The sequence below is a fragment of the Gorilla gorilla genome, chromosome 19 (genome assembly GCF_029281585.2).
Source record: "Gorilla gorilla gorilla isolate KB3781 chromosome 19, NHGRI_mGorGor1-v2.1_pri, whole genome shotgun sequence".
NCBI classification, from domain to species: domain Eukaryota; kingdom Metazoa; phylum Chordata; class Mammalia; order Primates; family Hominidae; genus Gorilla; species Gorilla gorilla.
In genome coordinates, this window is record NC_073243.2 from 55,480,730 (window position 1) to 55,497,859 (window position 17,130).

At 39.7% G+C, this 17,130-nt stretch overlaps 1 long non-coding RNA gene across 1 annotated transcript in view; it reads left to right on the forward strand.

The window, feature by feature from the left end:
- Positions 1-490: 490 nt before the first annotated feature.
- LOC115931280 (uncharacterized) overlaps positions 491-17,130 on the forward strand; it is an 82,271-nt gene continuing 65,631 nt past the window's right edge. Inside the window, exon 1 of the long non-coding RNA XR_010131669.1 lies at positions 491-890. This is a non-coding gene — a long non-coding RNA (uncharacterized lncRNA). The remainder of the gene's footprint in view (positions 891-17,130) is intronic.

The following is a 17,130-nucleotide window of genomic DNA, read 5'->3' on the forward strand; positions in this document are numbered from 1 at the left end:
TGGACAGAATCAGATGAGAAACCACCAAACTCACTGGGCTGAATTATTTTAGCTTATGGACAGCCACAGACAGTGTGAGTACCTGTTCACACAAATCCTGAGGCCCAGCACACACTGGGCCATTCACAAAGCTCATTCAACCCCCCACGGCCCTGACACCACCAGTTTTACCTCTCTGTAGAACAAGAAACTGCTGACTCACTGAAAACAGAGCGCATTTATAAACAGGAAGCTGAGTATGTGACCACAGACATTCAGCATCTGATAGCAATTGCTGAATGTGGCAAAAAAAGAAAAAAGTTTGAACAGAAAAAAAATCTGTGTCACTAAATAAGAACTCTCTAGCTCATGGAAATACAATCCTGCTATTTGATCATTTCATAAATACTTAAATAAGGGGAGTTCTCATTTGGCCAAACCTAGGCATGCTTCAAATATTTACTGAGGCCTTCGAAGGGTGTGGTTTTCCCTTTTTTTCTTTCCATTCCCTCCCAGGCAGAGCAAAAAGGCTCTTTGGTGAGGCCTTCCTGGCCTATACAGAAGAGATTTGTTTTCTCTTTGAGCTCTGATAGCCTGCCCATCCCACATCAGACCTCTATGCTGATGCAGAGGAGGGCTCTGCCAGGAGGACTCCCAGAGAGATGCACAAACACTGGCGTGTTAACACTCCGACATGCAGCTCTTCCTACAAAGCATTGACTGGATGGTACTGAAGCTAAAAAATGGAGACTCACTTGTATCAACCATAGTAAAGAGCCTGTAAGAGGACGCGGTTCCCCCTGCTTTCAGCAGCAATGAAAAGGCTCATTTTCCTTGGAGTTTCTTTGTTGCTGGGGGGTTGGTTTCTAGCAAACTGACCCAAGAAGGCTAATGGCCGAGGAAAAAACCAGGTGATTATTTTCTAAAAGATTATCTTCTGGGAGTCGGTGCCATTGCTGCCTTTGTCGTCAGGGTAAAGGTATCCCAGTGATGTATGGAATCTTTCCACTTCTCTTCCGGGGAATTGGGCGTGGATAACAATAGCCCAGTGCCGGGGACATAGTAAGTTCCTAATAAAGAGTAGCTAAGTGCTTTTTATGCAGAGTTTTGTCTAATCTTCACAATAACCTTAGGAGGTAAGTATTGGCAATCTGATTGGGTAAATCAATACTAAAGTCTCTACAGAAGCAGCATATTTGGGAGTATGGTCCAGGTATGCCTGGTTTCAGAATGCAGCCATTTGCTTAACTTATTGCTGACATTTTCAAGCAGGATGTGTCCTTTATATTTATACTGAATTAATTGGACATACTGATATTCAAATATACCTACAAAGTAGAAAATCTTATTTGGTAATTCATCATCAGCTTCTCACAGAGCAGCAGATAGCACTTGTTTTTCTATTATCTACCAAGAAAATGCTGTGTTGGAATTTTCAAGTAGCAGTGGTTGTGTCAAAATGCCTCAGACAACATATTAATGATGCTCATAGTAACTAACTTTTATGGAGTGTTTTTTGTGTGCTGGACGGGATGTGTAAGTGCCATGATATTCAACATAGCCTCAACACAACCCCTGTGCTGTCATTGTCATTAGCTCCAATTTACAGATGAGGAATCTTGAGGCTCCAAAAGACTGTTTATAAGCAGGCTGACTCTGGAGCCCCTGCTCTTACCCATTATGCTGCTCTGTAAAAAAGGCTTTTTTTAGCTAGAACACTCCTTTTTATTTCTATAAAGAGGAGACTGCTGTTTCTTCTGTTTTATTGGAGTCTGGAGAAAAATCTCCTTGAGCAAGGATGACTACTATGGCTTAGATTGAAGCTTCCAGAAGTAGACCTTGACAAGGGCTATGTGCACGTGAATTATGAAGGAAGTGCTCCCATAGGAAGTCCAGAAAAGAGCAGGAGAAACAGGACAGGAGCCGGGAACAAACCAAACAAAGGTGTGATGTCAGGCAAAGTCCTGAGGAGGGAGGCCTCTGCCTGATTCTACAGGGGAACTCCAGGGTAAAAATTCTGTCTGAGTTCGTCCAGATGCAAAAGTCAGCGAGGCTTTGAGGTTCTCCAGGGAAGGGCTGCCCAGAGGGCATGTAAATTCTCAGGCACTTCCAACTTTCCAGCCACAGGTGCCAGTGGACCTAAGGTTATCTTAAAAGAAAGTTGCAAGTTTGAGCCTTAGAAGCAAACCACAGAAACCCGGGAGGGTGCACGGAGCTGGAAAAGAATTGATATGGGTTGCGTGTGGGTAGAGCACCCCCAGGGACTGCTGCATCTACTAATCATAAGTCAGGAATTCGTTTTGCTGAATCAGAGCAAACTCCATCTAGCAGAAGCAACACCAATGTGTCTCTTTCCTGTAGGTAAAGCCTAAAGATCAACAATTTGGGGCTGTATGGTGATTTATTTCAGGGGTGGACAAAACATGCCCCATGCCAAATCTGGCCCCAGGGTCTTTGTATAGCTTTGGAGCTAGGAATTATTATTACATTTTTAAATGGCTGAAAATGATGAGAGATTTTACTGTTTCCTTGCATAGAATTTAAAAAAAAGAAAATTATAAGGGATTCAAATTTCAATGTCCATAAATAAAGTTTTATTGAAAAACAAATTGGAACATTAGAAACTCATTTATTCTATATTATCCATGGATATTTTCACTCTCAAATGGCAGAATTGACTAGTGGTGACAGAGACCTGTAGGGTCTACGAAACTGAAGATTCGGCCCTTTAGAGAAAAAGTTTGCTGGCCCTTGTTCTGTAGGATCAGGAAGCGGGGCTTCTTTATTTTGTGGCACCACATCCTCAACACGTGCTTTCACCTCATGGCCCAATATAGTTACTGAAGCACCAGCCACCACGTCTGCCTTCAAGCCAGTGCAAAACAGAACGAAGAATTCACTTCCTCCCTTTAGGAAAACTTCTAAGAATCACATTCCTCACTTCTGCTATATCACGCCAGAACTTAGTCTCCTTATCATACCTGTAAAACCTTACTCCAAAAGCTATGAGGCCAGCAAAAAATTTGGAATTCCATTGTTCAGGAAAAGTATATAAGGAGACAATTTCTAGCTCTGCCTCACCTAGTTAAGAGTTTCAAAACAAGGAAGAATGGTATGTAATAATATAGGCAGGAATAAAAACTAAATTGTTCTAATGTCTCACATTTAAATTACAATGTAATTTATGACAAACAAATTACAATGTTTCTTTTCTCCATCAAATTTTCTATTTCCCTTAGTTTTTAAGGTAGCCTAGGAAATTAGTTAAGTAACCTATTTTCCTTTCTTGTAGCCAGGTCTTTGTTCCTACTAAGAAGAAACAAATTACCAAATAAAAAGGTTAAAAAGTGTACTTATCCAAGCATTACCACAGATACTAAGAGGGAGAAGGTGGCCTAACTGCTGCCTCAGCTGAAGCTCTCACATTTTTCATTCACACCATTGTGACAGCCTATCTTGCAGCCCTCTAATGGAGAGTCCCGACTTCTTGTCTTAAACCTCCACCCTTTGCACATCTGCTCACATTGCTGCCTCCATCTGTCTACATTGCAAATATCACCATGTTGCTTCCTGTCTGCAACCAACATGTGAGGAGGAGAAAGCCCAACTCTCCTGCATGGCCTCCACGACCTGCCTGATGCGTGGGCATCAGCTCCTGCTGGTTGCACCTTGCTCTTCATAGTCCACAGACCACACTCCAGGCAGACACCATTTGCAGAGCTGTTTCAGCCCCTATGTCAAGATTCTGGGGAACACAGGAAGGCCACTTGCTGGAATCCCTAACGACATCAGCCCCTTGTTCTCGCCAGTATCCCTGTGACAAACACCCGTGTTAGCCTAAACCAGTGGTTCTCAACCAAGAGCAATTTTGGCAACACTTGGCAACATCTGGAGACTTTTTTTTGTCCTGACTGAGGGAGGGGAGAGTGTAACTGGCATCTGGTGGGTAGAGGCCAACGGTGCTGTGTGGCATCCTGTGATGCACCCGAGACAGCTCTCCCCCAAAAGAACGATTCAGCCCAAAACGTCAGTAGTACTGAGGTTGACGCTGGCCTGTGCTAGCTCAAAGATTCCTGTGATTTTTAACAAACACACCTTACCAAGCTCAGCTGTGTCCCACAGATGCTTCCAGCTTTTCAGCTCAGTGAGGGGCATGGAAGAATAGATGGAAATGCCACACAGTGTGGGTGCATGATGTGGGAAACATTGGGTGCTGGGGGCCCCAAATCCAGAATAATAAACTCAGACTTGTGGTGGCGGTGGAGTAGAGGTGAGCAGGAACACTTCCGAAAGGAAGTGGATGTACGCTACGATGTACTGGAGGAGTCGGAGTTAGCCAAGTGGAAAGGGAGGTGGCTTGTTCTAGGAAGATGAAAGGAGTCATGCCCAGGGCCTGGAGGCCAGCACGCTGGAGGCCCCCAAGGATTTGAAGAAAGCTGGTGTGGTTGGCACCTAGAAAGTGACTGAGTGAGCAGAGAGATGAGGGTTGGGAGGAAAGCGGAGACCAGACTACAGACAGGTAACTGAGCTTGCATTTCCTTCGAGGGCAAGCTTAGGGAACCCAGGGGAAGTCCCTGGGTGTTTCTCCCCTGGAATCTGCTGAAAGATGGGGAGTAGGTGGCATGGGGGAGGGATGTGGAGAAAGTTGGGCTTTGTTCTCCAGTCTTCCGTCCCTCCTTTATGAGGTGTGTAATTCTCGCTATTTAGAGCAGTCAAGTAACCCTGATTCCACCCAAGAAACCCCCTTTCATGCATACTAGTTTGAGTGGGTTTCTTTTTCCATCAAACAAATGAGCTCTGATCACAAAGGAGCCTGAAATCCGGGAGAAAAATCTAAATGAGAGATTCTGATGACAGATGATGCTTAAAGCCAACAGGAATGGATAAGAATCCTCAAGAATAGGCTAACCTGTCAAGATAAGAGGACTTGAGCTAGAACCCCGAGGAACGTTTCCACTTAAGGAAGCGGCAATGGGAGGGAAATCCAAAGGGCACTAAGGCAAACCAAAGAAGCAGCAGAAAGATTCGGCAGTGCAGTGCCATGGAAGACAAGAGAAAGAAGGGACAGAGAAACAAGGTAAAATGTTGCAGAGGGGTTGGGAAAGAGCTGAAGAATGTTCCATCAGTATTAGCAACAAGGTCATTGGTGGCTTAGATGAGAAAATGACAGCAGAATGATGACCACAGAGGTCTGGTGTCGATGAGTGGATGCATGCATGGGAGATGAGGCAGTGGAGAGAGATGGGTGGAGGACACCACTGAAATTTGGGAATGGAGATTCAGAGACGATATCAGTGTCCTGGGGCTGCCAAAATGAAGTACCAAATACTGAATGGCTTAAATAACAGAAACTTGCTGTCTCACAGTTTTGAGGCTAGAAGTGTGAGGTCAAGTCAGACTTGATCTCAGATTTTTGAGGGAGAAATTTGTTCTAAGCTTCCCCCCTCACTTCTAGTGGTTTGCTGATGATTTGGGGTGTAGCTTGGCTTATGGAAGCATCATCCCAATCTCTGCCTTCATCTTCACACGGTGTTCGCCCTGTGCCTACATCTGTGCCCACATTTCCCCTTTTTATAAAGACAACAGTTCTATTGGATTAGAGCCCATCACGATGACCTCTTTTTAACCTGATTATCCTATCTCCAGATGGGATCACACTGTGCAGTCCTGGGGGTTAGGACCTGAACTTTTCTTTTTTGAGAGACATAATTCAACCCATCATGGAGACTATGATTTTTTTTAGTTATAAATAGAATATATGTTCACTGTAAACATTAAATAATACTGATGTGTCTACAGTTAACATCAGTAAAATTTTCAAATTAGGTTAAGAGAAAAATACATGTCTGTGAAGAATGAAAGAGAGTTGGGGAAGTAGAGAGGAGGCAGGTCTATGGAAGGTCTGAGTTGTTTGTTTAGTTCAGGATGAAAGAGACTTGAACACGTGGAAACACAGGAAGGAGCCGTGGGAAGGAGCCAGGAGAGAGAGAGCTGTTGAAGACTGAAGATACTGATAGTATGTTTGGTGTGGTGTGGGGTAAGTCGACTGTGTGTGTGTTGTGTGTTGTATCTGTGGGCAGGGATCTTGGCTGTACCCAAAGAGAAATCTAGAACTGACCTACCAGGTTATGTGGGGCTGGCTCTCGGAAGTGTATTTGCATGAGTATTTGCGTAGAGAATGGGGCTGCCAGGAGGGAGTTGTATGCAGGGATGCCTGTGAAGTAGATTGGTAGAGAAAGGACAGTGAAGAGAATAAGGACAATGGTCACCACTGGCTGCTCCCCAGCCTAGCCCCATGGAGAGAGGGGCTGACCCATAAGCCCAGCAGCCTGGTTTTAAGAGGCTTTGTCATATTTCGTGGGGTTTAGGCATAACTAGTGCCACATTCAGGCCCAAGTGACACTGAATTGGGAAGAGAAATGTTTCCTCCACTTCTCCCTGGAACTCAGAACAGCTTAGTCACAGTGAGGGCTCAGGGGCTGGCTCCTGTCCAGCATCAGTTGAGAGGACAGTAGATCCAGGAAGCAGGACTCTAGACCAGGGCATCTACAGCTGCAGAGGCCAGGGTGCTCTGAGACAAGGATGAGATGAATCCTCACAGGCTTAGGGAAAGCAGACACTGAGGAGGAGGCCAGACGCAGACATCATGAGAGGACTGTGCAGCAGCTCACTGGAGCATCTCAGGCACCCAAGGAACTCGTGGAAACAACTGTGCAAGGCCCAGGTGGAGGAATAGGGAACCTGCAGTTATTCTGGAAGTAAGCTAGCCATCAGCAATCATTGGGTATATTAATGTTTTAATTTAATTTAATCTTAAGTTCTGGGATACACGTGCAGGACGTACAGGTTTGTTACATAGGTAAATGTGTGAGGTATATTAATGTTAAATGCCGTTTCTACCCACATTTTATTTTAAATGTCAGTGGTGTAAACATTTATATATTAAAACATATGACACAAATTCGTTTGAAGAATTTTGGGTAATAGTGTTTATCAGGGAAGTTATATTTCATGCTTCCATAAGAAAGAAAAATTAACTTTTTAATGTTATTAGAAGAATCATGAAAAGAAGATTTGTTAAAACAACAACAACAACGGTGAATATATCATATTTATCTAAGCTGAGCCATCAAAAATAAATGTTTTTCCATCTATCAAATATAGGGCTAATGCCTACAGTGGCTATTACATATGTGCCCATGGAGATGTGGACAAAATCTTCCTTGCAGCATAGACTGTTTCTATTATATTTCTTGTTGCTTCAAAAACAAACAAAAAACAAACACCACTGTTCTCGGTAAGCCAATGAGTAAATAAACTCATTTATTCATGTAATAAAATACTACAGAAAGTTAAAATGAACAAACTTGATCTAAATATATTAACACAGATAAATGTCAAAACATGTTGGTAAGAAAAGCAAGTTACAAAAGGAAATGTACCATATGGTTTCTAGTATTTGTATAAATATTTAAAGCACACAAAATAACAGTATATATAATTTATGGACATGTCTATATAATATTAACGAAAGCTTAAATGTACATACATGAAAAGAAGCATACTAACTTCAGAGTGATGGTTACCTCTGGAGAGAGAGGTAGAGGATGAGATGGGGGTGCTTTATCTATGCTTAATGCTTTCTGTTTTTTAAAACAGAAAAAATTGATTCTAAGGCAAGTAAAGCAAAATGTTAATGTCTGTTAATATGGTAGGTTGGTACATGAGTGTCTATTAATAATTTTGGTACTTGGCTGTATATTTGAAATGTCATCATTTAACATTTAAAACTTTAATAAAAAACCAAGACAGTATCACTGAACAGAAAAGCACAACAAAAATGTTTTCACTTAATTTTATTGTTTTAAATGTATTCAGTATGTAAATATAGTAAATATTATAACGTCAATTTTATTATAATATAGCATATCACATATCTGTTTTTGTGTGTATCTCTAATTATAACTGTTCTTAATATATTTTCCCCAAATTCTTGTCCATAAACAGCTGCAGATGACTTTCTTGTCACCTTGTATTTTCACTGAGTGTGATCAGTGGGCTTCTATTCTTCTAAGTTATAGTCACAGTCACTGACAAGGCTAATTGACTCTGTTATCTTGTCTTGGTAAATGTAAGTGGGTCTGCTCATGGGGAGTCACAGCTGTGTGCCTGAACGTCAGAAAAACCTTTGCTGGAGACAGGGCAGCCACCAGCTGCAGGCTGCCAAGGAGGGCCCCTGACTTTCGATCTGTAGTTTCTGAACAAGAAGGAAAGCTAGGAATGGCCTCAACAATGCTCTTAGCACTCCTAATTCTAAGACTTTGAGAGGACTTTCCTTTATTGTTTGACTTACGAGCAGGGGTAAAAAGTGATGGACGATAGAAGTTATGGGAGCTGTGCCTCCTGGTCCAAATTGGTAAGTGTCTTTATATGATGTCTATTGTAGTGTAAGGCTTAAAATAACAATGATGTGCTACTTTGACATCTAAACTGGGAGGGCCTCTGATGTCCTAACTGCATCATCCTACACACTTTGCTCCTATTGATAAGGTCTCCTAGCCAAACAGCCCTCCTTATTACAAGGACAAGGCACAGTGCCTGCTTATCCCTGAGTAGTAGACTTCAGTTCCCTGCCAGCCCACTGAATTATTCAAACAAGCCGATCACATCCATCTGTAGAAACAAGGAGTCACTCCATGCTCTTGCTACTATAAAGCCTGCTCTCCACAGGGTCTGCTTATTCACTCTGTTCCTGAGCACACCCCCCATTCAGCCCTGCATGGTGCAGTATCTTCCTCTCCTCCCCTGGACTGTACACTACTGTCAATCTCATCTGTCCAGTATTAGATGTCATATGTTGAGCCATCCCCGTAACCATAGTGTGGAATCCCTCCCTAATCAATGGGATGAAGAGGAGACAATCCAGGTATCTACATATTTTACATTTTTCCTCTTAGATCAATTATTACAACTGCATGAGATTTTTTACATGTCTTTTATTTCCAGCCAATTTACTTTGGTCAGGAGAATGGGAATCAAAAAATGCACATGCAAAATGTGTTTCATTATCTGTTGCAAGTTGAAAATTAATCAATAGGTTTTTGCTTGAACGTTCTACTAGTCATAGGTAAAGTGATTGAAAAGTGAGGGAATAGGGTGGCTTGACAAAGGATAGAAACCCTCAGTCAGAAGCCAGGGCTCCCTGAAGATCATTCACCAAGAATATTCAGAAACTGAATAATGGTGACAAGAATGTCTCATTACATGATATAAATGTGAACAATACCAATTAAATACTTTATAACCAGCCCAGCATATAAATGATAAAGAATTGTTACATCATGAGCATTGTCAGTGATCCTGCCATGATGTCACTGTGATCGCCTGCTCTTTGGTACCTCGTTGGCCACAATGATATCACTGAACAGCACACCACAGGCTGCAAGATGTGGCAGATCATTCCTCAATCATTACCCTTATGTGACTTTTAAAAAAGATCAATCTTTAAGAAAATCAGTTAGAATGTTATATTTTTGGGATGTTTCTTGTGTTTTGAATCCTTGAAATATAACATTTCCTTTGAGTTATTTTAGTAATTTCTTTTGTGGCCTTGGACAGTTGCAGTCGCAATTTATGTTTCAAAAGTGCTTCCATATTTGCTTAATTCATTCTGATGTCATAGGTGAGTCTAGACTTATAATTTATTCACACCCCAAAATAGTGATAGTAATAGAACCTAGAGAGGTTAAAATGATTTACGCCCCAGGTTTACAAAGTCAGATGTACACATCCTTGACTGAAAGAGATTTTCTGATTCTTAAATTCAGTGTTCTTTCTACTACTCAGATTATTTTACATTTTACCTCTTTATATTTCAGTTCTTAATAAATTGACTAGACTAGCAAACGTCTGGGAAAAAATGGAATGTTGAAGCTCGAAAGGGGCTTTAGTGATGATCCCAAGTGTCAAAGCATACAAAAGAAGGAAGAAATGAGGTTTCTTGGATAATGACTGGGATTGAGGAATATTAATAAAAGCACATTGTTGATTTCACAGTGTTCTGTCTGATCCATTCCTATATGATTGATAACATTCTCAAACTATACTTTGTTCCATCCAATATGCTTAAAATACTTTTCACACTGAAGTTCTAATTTGCGAAGTGCTAATTAAACAAAAGTTAGCGCTTGGAATGGCTTTACGGTTAAGAAAGCTGGTGTGGATTAACTCTGCATTAAAAATAGAAAAATTAAAATAGGATGGAGTTTTAGAATATACTTGTTCCAGTTCAGCTGGCTGATGAGGCTTCATCCTTGTCCCATGCAGTGCTGGAGACAGCATCTTTGGTATGTATTCTCAGCTGGTACTCTTCCCCTTATGTCTTTCTTGGGCACTGTCTTAGTCCATTTGGGCTCCTGTAACAAAATACCACGGACTGGGTAGCTTATAAACAATGTAAGTTTATTAATTACAGTTCTAGAGGATGGGAAGTCTATAATTAAGGCACTAGCAGATTCAATGTTTGGTGAGGGCTCACTCTCTGGCTCATAGATGGTCCCTTTTTGTTGTGTCCTCACATGGTGGAAGAGGCAAACAGGCTCTCTCAGGCCTCTTTTATAGAGGGCACTAATCCCATGTATGAAGGCTCCATCATTATTACCTAATTATCTCCAAAAGGTCCCACCTGTTAATATTATCACGTTGGAAATTAGATTTCAACATATGAATTTTGAAGGGAACACAAATATTCAGACCATAGCAGGCACGAAGGGGCATCAGATGCCCATGGGTATCCTTCTAGGACTACAATGAAACTCCTCAACAACACTACACACAAATCTAATTCAGAGCTCTTAGGATATTATAATTCCAGCTGTTCATTTAAGCTGGCTGATGGCACTCAACTGCCCAGTTAAGACAAGCTTAGAGGAGGAGAAGAGTTAGCTTCCTTTGCCTTGGGTAGTCTGTATTCTTTGCTTAGTATAATGAAGTCAAGTTTTCTGTCTTCTAATTCCATGACAAGGCTTGCCATCATGATTGCTTCTATTGAAGTAATTATAATGTTTCCTAAAAAGACTTACGTTTCTGAGCAAACCAGAATAAAAGGAACTCGATTTACTGTCCTACTCGAGACAGCTTAAACTCTGAACAAAAATATAGAAAACAATGGCACTCAAGATATTGGACATCAAGCAATGAAGGACAATGATCACTGAAAGATGGGAAACAAATCAGATGAACCAGATAATTGCCCAAGAAACTTTCTCTATTGCATGTGTGAAGTTTCCAGGTTGCAGCGCAGGGAGACAGAACCCAGGAAGAGCCCAGTTGTCTCACTGAGTTTAGGAGACATAGCTCAGAATCCAGGAAGCCAAAGTGGCTAGAATTTACAAGGAAGAATACTGGAAAGAAGAGAGCTCCCCAGAGACCCAACTCCAGAGATGTGAAAAGAGTCCTCCTAGAGTATTCAATTGAGTGCATGTGTGTGAGGAAACTACCCAAGGCCAGGGAAAGACCCATCTGAAAGGACTAAGACAGCAGTCCTTAGACTGCACAAAGCCTGAGAAAAGTGCCAATTCCCAACAGCCTGAGTGGGAAAAATCTAACAATTTGGACAGAATTAGAGTATTATAAAGGATGTTGCATCAGTAATGGGGAAAAATTGACCCTAAGTTAGATGCAGCTCTGGTGGAGCCTAATGATAGTCAAAAGCAAGGCCTGAAACATAAAATAACTTAACTGCATCCAAAAGAAAACTCAAGAATAATTACACAAATTAAAAATATCCAGCACCCAACATAGCCAAATTCACAATGTCTGTCACTCTATCAAAAATTACTAGGAAAAAAAACTAGGAAAATAAGACCCATAATGTGGAAAAAAGGAAGTAATCAAAACACACCCAGAAATGCCACAACTGATAGAATCAGTAGACAAAAACATTAAAACAGTTATTATTAATATATTCCGTATTTTCCAGAAGCTAGAAGACAGATTTAACATGTTAAATGGAGACATGGAAGATATACAATAGACCCAAGTTAAAAATTCAGAGATGAAAACTATAATGTCTGAAATGAAAAAATAACCTGAATGGGATTACTAGCAGATTTGACATTGTAGAAGACATCAGAGGGGATTAATAGACTTCAAGACAAAACGAACTATCCAAAATGAAAGATGGGGAAAAAATAACTTAAAAAAAAACCCCAAAACAATAATTGAACTCTGGCGCAAATTTAAGCAACCAAATACATGTGTAATTCAAGTCCCTAAAGAAGTGGTGGCAGGGAGGCTAAATAACCATTTAAAGAAATAATGGTCAATATTTTTCCAAATTTGATGAAAGCTAAACCCACATATTCAGAAATCTCAACAAACCTCATACACGTGAAATATGTGATGAAAACTAAACTTAGGCACAGTATAATTAAATTGCTTAAATCCACTGATAGAGATAAAATCATAAAAGCAACCAGAGGAAAAGACATGTTACATACAGCACAAAGATAAAGGTGACCTCAGATTTATCTTTGGAAACAATGCAAGCTAGAAGACAGAGGAACAACAAGTTTAAAGTGCTGAAAGAAAAACAAATACTATCAACCTATAATATTTTTATTCAGTGAAAATAACTTTCAAAAATGAAGGCAAAATAAAGGCTTTTCCAGACATACAAAAGCTGAAAGAATACATACTGGCAGGACTACACTATAAGAAATTTGAAAGAAAGTTTTTATGATACCATATGGAAACCTAGATTTACATAAAGGAAGGAAGATCACCAGAAATGATCACTACATGAGTAAATATAAAAACTTTTTCTTATTATTTAAATGTCTTTAAGAGGTAATCCACTTTTTAAAGCAAAAAAAAATGCATTGTGAAGTTTCATTTTTACTTTAAATAATGACAACACATTTTGAAGTTTATAACATACGTATAAGAAAAATGTATGACTGCCCTGGCACAAAGCTTGGAGGGGAAAAATGGAAGTATAATTTTGTTAGGCTCTTATATATGTGAACGAGTATAATATTACACAAAGTTAAAATGCATAATAAAAATGTATAATAAAAGCTCTAAAGGAACCACAGCAAAGAATTTCATTTGATAGACCAACAAATAAGAAAAAATAAAATTATTAAAAATATTCAGTTGAAGAGAAGGTAGAAAAGAAGGAAAAGAGACAAAAAAAATCAATGGGCCTAAAAGAAAACAAACAGCAAGATGGTAGACTTCAATTCAATTGTATTAGTAATCACATTAATTATAAATGGTCTAAACATCCCAATTAAAAGGTAGATTGCTAAATTGGATTAAAAAGCAAGCTCCAGCTGCTGGTGATCTCCTTATAGGCAAGGATTCATGTCTTCTTTAACTTGGTATTTCTTGAATATAGAAGAGTGCTAGACACATAAAGCTCAATAAATGTTTGTAATATTAGTACTGTGATAACGTTTACTTATTCAGGCAAGGCTTTGCAAATATAATACGTCATTCAAGGCTTACATCAATTCTGTAAGATAAATAAGGTATGTATTTTCCCCATATTACAGATGAGGAAGTGAGATAGAATAAATAATTGCCTACATATTAGGCTGCTGAGTTATTAATTCTATTTCTGCACTAAATTCTGATCATAATTTAGGGATGATTCAGTTTCCAATCATTAAGGTACTCCATGAAGCAGATGGTGCTTCTTATCCATAACTTCCATTTTTAGGTATATGAGATCTGAATAAGCTTCTAGATGAATTTCTAGAAGTGTCAATTTAAGAGTTACAAAAAAGGAGACATATATTGATATAAATTCTTGGTTCCAAAGATGATAAGTATTTTTAAATTTTTCTCCCTATTTCATATGACCAAGCTTTTGAGTCTCATGTTGCTTCAAATAATAGATTTTCAAAATCCCAACTGGGGATACGTTTGAGACCAACTCACATGCTGGCTTGAAAATTGTATTCTGACTAAACTGATTTACATCTTCTTTTCAAATACCTTTTTATTCATTATCGTATACTCAGCTTGGCTCGGGAATTTAGTGCCAGGCTTCTATAGCAAATGGGAATAGGGATTGCTGAAGTTAATCTCTGCTAATGTGTAAATTAATAAATAAGCTTTTCTGAAATGCTTAAATCTTTTGCTAAAGGCTCCTAAGAAGTGATACTAACAGGAAAGTGCCTATGGAGCAATGCTAAGAAATTTCAGCAAGAAGGAGAAGCTCAGACCTAATGCAAGAGCATGGCAGACATGATTCTGGTCAGTTAAATGCTCAAATTTACTAATGCACTTTCACATGTAGCCAGTTACATTTAAGTGGCTTTTAAAAAAATCAATTCTATAATTAAGTTTCACAGCATGAAGACATAAGCTAGCAGTTATGTTTTAAATTAATAAAGTGATGAATTATTGCTTAGAGTGAGCACACCAGGAGAGACTAATGAATGTTTTGTTGAGGTAAACTAGTGTAAAAGGAAAAAGACATAGGACATGGCTTGCCTTGGCTCAGCAAAAAAGGGATCAGGGGAGGCCAGGCTCAGTGTTTGAAGAGTCTTTCATTTCATAAAGGGTTTTAGAGTGCTTAAAGAGAGAAATGCATCTCTTCCTCTTCCTTCTTCCTCCTTCCCTCCTTATCCTTCTTAAAAAAATTGGTGTGTGGTTTTGGACAATTTAAACTTGTAATAACTGTTACAAACTGTAATGTAGAAAAAGAAACAGAACCCAGACAAATTGGTTAATGTATAAATGCATTTTTTGCAATATTGGCTTGCTCCAGTATTGTTTCTGGTGTGGCAAGCCTATGGAGCTCAGTGGGAAGACAAGCTCTTCCTGCTGCCCACACCCTGTTCTCTCACAGACAAAGATCCTGGAAAGGCAGACCTTGGCAGGTGTCTGCTCTGCACACAACGAAGGCAGATGACCTAGTTGAAATCTGTGGCAAATGCCTTCCAGCAATGCTACCAAATTAGCATTAAAACAAACAAACAAACAAACAAAAACTCTAATTCAATTTTTTTTCCCATTAGGCTGAAACTCTGATCATTGCAAAGCAGATGGCGTAAAGCAATAGAATAGGAGTGGGATTATTTTCTAGCATGAATTAAATTGCTAATAAGCCAATTCCTAGGTAATGGAAGTCTGTAGAGCATCATCATCTGTTTGTTTGGGATCTGGTCAAGTAACATGCCAACAATGGTATTAAAAAGAAAAAAAAAAGAAGCAGTTGATACAAATCAGGAGGAATAAGATTTCGACACAAAGACTGATGGTCTGTTTAGTGAAATGAAAAGAGACCTGAGAGTTAGAAGACTTGGGCTCAAGTCCTGACTCTATTTACTACTTGCTTCCTAACTGTGCCTTATTAAGCCACTTAATCTCTCCAATCCTCAGTTTCTTCATCTATAAAAATAATAATAATAATGGTGAGTATTTCCTTGGGTTACTGTGAAGATTTCACAGCAATTTCTTTAAAAAAAAAAAGCTATTTTGTTGTAATATCGGAATGATTAATAGACACTAATATCTTTGTAAGGCTTTAGTCTTCCTATCTTTCTATAAGATGCCTACTTTAGATTATCTGACCTGAATGTTTGACTTAACCTTTTTGAAAGAAGAGATAAACAAGTCTTGTGATTATTCAGGCATCTTTAGTTTAATGAACTCCTAGATAATTTGGGAAATCACTGCAACTAACTAGCTACTTCTTGTTTGTCTTGTTCTACATTCATTTCCAAGCTATCCTCTGTCCAAACTTGGGAAGAAGTCAGAGCTGATAGGGTTTCTTTGTAAACGGAATTGTATTCTGTATAGTTTAAGAGAAAGAGTGAGCAATTAAGCAACGGTAACTTACTCCAACATCTGAGCTGATAAAAACCTCAATAGTAGATGAGATTATGGTCCTCTCATACGCTATTCATTCTGTTTTTATAAGCCAGTGGTTTAGGATGTTCTAAGTCCCAAATGGAGTTGGAATATTATTTTCTAGTGTGCGACTTCCTAGTCAACTGAAGGTATATCTGTATCCTGGAGACTTATTTGATTATTTGGGAGGGCTTATTATAAAAGGATTGCAGAAAGCATTTACACGACTTGCAATAATATCTTTTTTTGAAACGGAGTTTCACTCTTTCACCCAGGCTGGAATGCAGTGGCATGATCTCACCTCACTGCAGCCTCCGCCTCCCAGGCTCAAAGGATCCTCCCACCTCAGCCTCCCGAGTAGCTGGGACCACAGATGTGCACCATCATGCCCAGCTACTTTTTTTGTATTTTTGGTAGAGACGGGGTTTCACCATGTTGCCTAGGCTGGTCTCAAACTCTTGAGCTCAAGCAATCTGCCTGCCTTGGTCTCCCAAAGTGCTGGGATTACAGGTGTGAGCCACCGTGCCCAGCAGCAACCATAGCTCTTACGAGATTTGTTCCCTTGAGTTTCATCAACATTTTCAGATTTGTTAGCATCTGACATTGAAAACAAGAGTTTTCTAAAAATAATTGAAAGAGATTCATGACAAAGAAAGGATTTCCGAAATTCTTTATCTCTCATTTAACATACCAAGAATCACACCTGGACCACATTTCTTTATAACAAGGAATAAGCTTTTGGATCAGATAAATGTTCTGCCATGATGGCCAGGCCATGAGGTGTGTTCCCTGAATAGAAGGAGGATTTCATGTGCAGGAAGCAGGAAAAGTCTATCCCTTTTATCTCCAGGAGACAATGAACAGAAGGGAGACAGAGGTAGGTAAGGAAGGCTGTCAGACATGTGAGTCCTGAATTCCCTTTGATGGGCTTTAATTTTACTTCCTGCTAGAAATCTGCAAGAGGCATCTGTGCAATGGACATCATGCCAACAAGGCACAGCTCAGCTAAGAGAGCAGCAGGCTAGACAGAGGATCTGGATTACACTCCTGAGTCTCTCCTGATTTCTGTATGGCATAAACACCAAGAGAGAGCCAGGGGGTCATCCTTAGAGCCATCATGGTTGGAGTGAGATAATCACATAATAAAGGCTGGGGAAGAACAATTTGGTCTGGGGCTCTGGAAGGACATAACAAAGACTCAGAGAAGTCTGCCCTGCAAAGTTAACAGAAAGTAGCCACAGGATCCTGACTCAACTGAGAAAGAATTCAGCAGCTGCCCACTGC